Below are 6,679 nucleotides of genomic sequence, written 5' to 3'. Positions count from 1 at the left end.
TTAAAGTGACCATGCTGCATTATAGATTTTTGTAGAAACTGATCCCTATTTAGATAAATCTGGGGCCGTTTACTCGAGTTGTAACTATCATGGTCACCGATCAGCATAAAATGAAATATAATGTAATGCACGTGAACACGCAATTCAATCGTCCAATGCTCAGTACATCTGCCTACTTTGTTTTATCTCATCTCATCTCTGATTTTTTTCTTTTCTTTCGTGAGGGTGTTGGGCGTTCAGTGCCTTTAATCACACCGGCTTAAATCATAAGAAGCCCAGAAGATACCAATCATAGAGTAAGCAAAAACTTTACTGCCACTGTAATTATATCAAGCAGCCATTTCGCTTCACTTGGGAATAGATGTGAAGTTGAAATATTCGATATCTGCCCCAGCTCTCCTCAGTTCAATATGGAACAAATGTCCAGTTCTCTATGTCTAGCCATCTTTTCCGTTCCACACTATCATTTGTGTTATAATCATATTGAAATCTTCGCGTTTTTTTATCTCTACTTTTATCTGAGATCTCACCCTGTCACCGGTCAGTGATGTTTGACAGTCTTATGTAAACCCACCTCTCGCTGATTTCACGGACTGATACTGTTTTGTTTCACCACTCAACCCCAAATTCTTATCTCTACTTTGCAGTGAAAAAAAAGAAGTATATTAGTAGTGATCTTTGGGCACGTTTATGCACATGTGTATGTTAATAATTTAATAAGTGCAGGCAGTGATTGGACCGTGTGGTCAGCAGTCGGTGAGAAGTGAGTGGTGTTCCCGCGTGTGAGCGCTCCAGTATACTGAGTATCAGCAGTTACAATCGCGTGGGGGGGGGGGGGGGATAGAACAAATACCGATAATTGTGACAGAGTAAAGGAAATTGTAGCTCATAATATTTCCTAAATTTTAAACAATTCTTCGCCAGTCAGTTTATTTATTATTTGGATTTGTACGTGATAACTCATTTGCCTTGAAAACGCCAATGTATCAACGCCAAGGTTTTGAACAAATTACAAACTGTGTTACCTACAAACTGATATCACATTAAATTATTTAGACACTACATTACTACAAACCAATATTACATTAAGTTATTTAGACACTACATTACTACAAACCAATATTACATTAAGTTATTTAGACATTACATTACTACAAACCAATATCACATTAAATGATTCATTCACTACAAATCAAGGAAGTAGGCCTATTGCATTTGCAGAATTACTTGCATACTTAATAATTTAAGATGGATTTTGAAAATGTAACAAATGGGACTGTTGAATCACCATAAATGTTTTGGGATAGCATCAAAGAGTAGGTTGATTGCACGGTCGCAAGAGAAGACAATCTTATTTCTTTAAAAGCCGAGTTTTAGTATGTATTATTTCTGATATTGAATCGATCTTTTTAATGTTGAAGGAGGCTGACAAGGACTTATGAAAACTGCACGCACAGCTCTTGACCAAAGATACACAAAATTTTAAAACTTATATTGTCGTTATTCGACCTTTTTACATTTTTCAGCAATGACGGTCTTAGTTGGTTTTTTTTTTTTTTTTTTTTTTTTTTTTTTTTTTTTTTTTTTTTTTTTGTCCCTAGATTAATCCATGCTTCTTACAATAAAACAATTCCGTCTGTGACATTCCCGACGTTTCTAACGAAGAATGATACTTTTAAAACCAATTCGCCAATACTGAAAAGAATGGTTGTCACATATTGCCCTATCCATTCGTTCTCATGACTGTGTCATATGCGGGAAAACGCACGTAAGCTTTGCTTATGGTTTCACTCCGCATGAGGCATAAAAATGATACTTAAGCATGATAATTAAGACCCAATTTTTTAACATACAGGCAGTTTTTGATTGCCGCAGGTACCCTACTGATATTACACCTAATGATGTTGCTGACAGGGAAGTGGGCCGGAGAAGGGGGGGGGGCGGGGGGAGGGAAGGGGGGTTGACGGAGATATGATATTATTTCATCAACAGACGGACGATGTTTTAGTTTGCGTGTCGTCTGAGAAGCTGTCAACTTTCCCGATGACATCGGTATGTGCACGTGACAATACAGAAGGAGATAATTACGAAAATAGTCACACAAAGGACAAAGAAACTATTAGTATTCTCATACCTTGATGCTTAGTGTAGCTCGAGAAAGACGGGTAGTGAAGTCAATTCTAAAGACGCATGTCTACCAAGTATCAACAGACTGCTTGGCTGCGAGGCACTAGGCATCATATGTTGATTACAGCATTGCGAGTTTCTGTTTCTTAAGAGAAACCATCAGAAAATGAGAAAAGAAAAAACTGCTTGCGCGTGGCGTCCATGGGGGTACTCTGGGTTATTGGGTAAAGATAAATAAATACCGACGGTATATGTTTAAAAAGATAACAGCTCTTAATGTTGTCGGGAAAAGAGCCATAAAACGGACTTCTTGGGGTAAACGACGGTTTCGAATATTTTCCAATGGTAAGTGAATCCGTTACGAAACTATTTTATTTTATTTTTATTTTATATTTATTTTTTTTAATTTAAAATATGTTTTCGTAATAATCATTACGGAGTTTACCCATTTATGACGGTCCACGTAGTTCGATGGCAAGCACAGATTTCAGAATAACTGCAAAAACCGAAGTTTTAGTGCTAAAATGGAATTTATTCTATTTCTGTGTGCTATTTATAATATATATTTATTGTGGAATTTTTAAATTGCACACGAAGAGTTACATCTCTTTAAGTTTTGGACACCAAATATGACACAGTGCTGATTTTTTTGGTCTGCGGTGTCAACCTCAGATGAAAGATGAACCCATTTCATGGTCTGGTAACAGGTATAATACACATTGTGGTTCACATTCAATGTCCACTTGCATTTGTGGTTGTATATGTAAATCAAGTTGATATATACCCCTAGAGTTAACATTTCAGCTTAAGTGGTTATGACACGCTATCCATTACTGTGTTTAGTTATATAACCCTTATAATGCGACTTAGTACTGGTAGAACCACGCCAAATAAAAAGAGGATGTAGCGCACCTGTTCTTGTACATGTATATGCACCTGTATACAGATGTTATCTACCGGTATGTCCAGCACGTTCACACAAGTGTATTAAAACCTGTGTAGCTCCGCACCTAGACCGATCCTCTGAACCGTAGCAAAAAGGAACATAGTTGGTTTAAGCCTGGGTCGCACTGCGATTGAAATCTTTTGGCAACCTTTCAGCAACCTCAATCGCAAGGAAGTTGCCATAGGTTTTAAAGTGGTCGCGATTGCTGACACATGTAGGCAGTTTTCTGTGCACTGACCACCAGTGCGACTGAAGATGAAAACTATCGGTATTCCAGATGTTGCTTATCGGTCTCTTCTTGGTTGGCAGAAGGTCGCTATAACCAGACTGAAACCAGTCACCTACCACTAGTACCCTCTACCGGGGGGGGGGGGGGGGGGGGGGGGGGGGGTATTATAGGCAAATTTCAAAAAGCCTAAAATGACTGTCTACATGTATTTATCATATTTGTATAAATTAATCTGTCGCCCTAATGTTTCATCGCTGTATCTCGTTTAAGAATTGCAAAGCCAAATTATCTGAGTAAACAATGCAACAAATAGACTAATGTAGAGAAAATGAAAATTATCTAATCAGCAATGCATAATTCTTATTTATTAACGTATTATCTACAAATTATATAACAAATCATTAAAATATCCAAAAAACCTAATAAAGTTGTTTAAGTAAATACAATAAATAATCCTCCCAGTGCTTGGTACATGTATCCTCACCGCAAAGATGAGAATGTAAAACGTACACGATGAACACGAGCTGTAACGATTCAATTACGTTGTATTGTAAGTGGTAAACGCTTGAAGCAAAAGAGACAAAGAGAAAACCGCACAATCAGTTGCATACTAGTTGCAAATCAATCGGCGAACCACTGGCAACCGATTTGATACCACAAATTCTTTTTTTTTTTTTTTTTTTGGTCGCCTGCATGTTTTTGTTGCTACACCGAAACCGGCGTGACTAGATATAAACCACGCGTTCTTTAAGAAACCACTTTGCGAGTTTTGGCAACTGGTGATAGCTGCAATTCGCAAAGAGGTTTTTAGTTCAGTGTGACCGTAACTGCACAGGCACTGAGACCTCAAAGAGACCAAGCATTGAAGCAAAATACCGTAAAGGGATGTGTAAAGATTAATGAGGATTAAAACATTTTCATATTTATAATAATTATTATTGCAGTGATGGCTGCAATACCAAGCTGATATTTATCTATAATAAGGTTTGTTTTCTCACAATTTTAAATGAGCAAAATGCGTTATGAAACTAAGCGATCCCAGTTATTACAGCAGCCAACACGTTCCCTGCTCTTTGTGAAGGTGTCACTTTACTAGAACATTTTTTCTTGTATTCTGAGAGGGGAATTGATGTGAAAGCAACTACCGCCAGAAGTTTACAATATGTATGATCTGTGCGACCTTGTGGTTATCAATAGGCAATCGATTGCTACAGTCCTGCGAACGGTTTTTGATTATCAAGTGTTTGCTGAGTGTATCGCTTGGCAAACTGGTAATCTACAGCTTGAAGGTGGTCTTCAGAGTTTAAGTTACCATACTGCTACCCTCTACCAGGGCCACAGATTGATTTTTCACTAGATATTAAGAGATATGTCTCTGGCTAAATAGATGGCTAATCTCTGTACTGTCGCCACAGCAAAAATGTCCACAGAATGATAACTGCGGCCCTGGTAGAGGGTACCATACTGCATCCTTCTGGCAAACGGTGCACGACAAAATATACGCCAAAGCTTCCTATTAGGCTCGCAAAGTAATCGCAAGCCATCGCCAGATTTTGTGGTTGCGAAAAGGTTGCCAAAAGGTTGCAAGCACAAGTCTTTACATTTAGCTGCACAGTTCTCGCAGCGAGACCCTGCCGTTTTTCTATCTAGTAAATTATCTGTAGTTGTGTCTGCATACTACAATAACGCAACTATTGGTCTAAGATATCATCAGTTTGAACGCTTTTATGAAATGCTGATATGAACTCGAAGAAATGTTGCACAAAAATATTCTACAGACCAAAAATTTATAAGTTCTTTCAGGCCAAAATTTAAGTCGTCTTTGAGGCAAGATAAATCAGTGGTAGCAAGGACACTCGAAGAGAATGATATTGTGCTCGATTTTAAATATGAAAGAATGTATGTACTAGTTATAACACGTGTCGTCCACCGTGTGCCATATACAGGAGCAAAATTATATCGAGGCGCAAGAGGCAAGAAGCTGTGAAAAGGCCAAGCTCTCCTCCATCTCCTCCGCGGTGAAAATTCCATAAAATAAAACTTAAATGAAAATCAAAACAAAGTTAATATGATACTAACAAAGCTCTGTACTCTAAACAATTAAATCACCGAATCAGCGACCGTTTCTCACTGTATGCGACATATGAGAGTGTAACCATCTCGGCTTCACTCAATAATTGCACACTTACACATCTCAAACAGTGGCGGCTTCGTGTTGTAAGGAGTATTCAGACCAGGCTCACGCTTTTTTTAACTTCGGTGCGTTCATCCTATTGTTTGCAGCGCCAGTCGTGGTATAAATCAATTATAATTACTCGGCGTCCACTGTATGTATGCCTCGGTAATTAAACGCTTGTATATCACATACAGTGGACGTCTCGTGTTGGGACTCAGTACTTAATTACCCATGCTGTACATAGATGCACTAGTATGGATTAATCTCAAACTGGAGTACATTACATGCATGTACTATTTAATTGGAGATTTCCTCATGTTAAAATATCAACAATAAAATTGAGGAACTATTTTGGAAAGATCTGAAAAGTGATGACTACAGTTTAAAAAACTTACGCCCTTGAAAAACATTATTATTATTATTATTATTATTATTATTATATTCTACATTATTATTATTATTATTATTATTATTATTATTATTATTATTATTATTATATTCTCCAATGAGATTCTCGCTTAATATTGCAATTAACTTAAGCGGCTTAAATGTCTGTCACGTCCACTGAAGCTGATAGGGGGTAATTAACTATCGTTTAGCAGCTTAAGTAGGCATCGCAGACATTTAAGCCACTTAAGCTGAAAGCAATTAAGCGAGAAACACCGTGGAGATGGACCGATCCTGTTAGATCGATCGAGGCATGGGAACCCAGTCTTAGGGTGCATTCCCAAAGATTTAGATCGATCCAGAGATTAAGATTTAGATCGACCTAACTCCCTGGAGGTTCACGCTAAGACCCGATTCCAAGAGATTAAATCGATCCAACTAGATCGATCAACTCCCTTGGGGTCCACGCTAAATAGCTGTCAGCCGAGCGGGCACGAAAGTTAATTTCCGCTTTACAGCTTGTAGTAGGCGAGACGGACATTTAAGCCGGATTATCTGACAGTAATCTAGTGAGATTCCCCACGGGGATAGATCGATCTAAAATCTATGGGAATGCGCTCCTAGTCCAAACTTTGGAGGCTGAATTTCCTGTGTAAAACCTATCCCATGTGATACGACAAACATTCCCAACAGTTTGAGTCAAGAGGCCGGATGTTTTCTTTTGAAACTTACTTATCATTGCTGTTTGCTCAAAAGACCTATTACGACTTGAACTTGGTGTGATTTGTATTTACACGTTAAAACAATATAATTT

Source organism: Lingula anatina, chromosome 2, assembly GCF_051362555.1.
Source record: "Lingula anatina isolate TDL-2025a chromosome 2, LinAna3.0, whole genome shotgun sequence".
NCBI classification, from domain to species: domain Eukaryota; kingdom Metazoa; phylum Brachiopoda; class Lingulata; order Lingulida; family Lingulidae; genus Lingula; species Lingula anatina.
The sequence above is the reverse complement of the archived record's forward strand: the minus strand, read 5'-3'. Positions refer to the sequence as shown.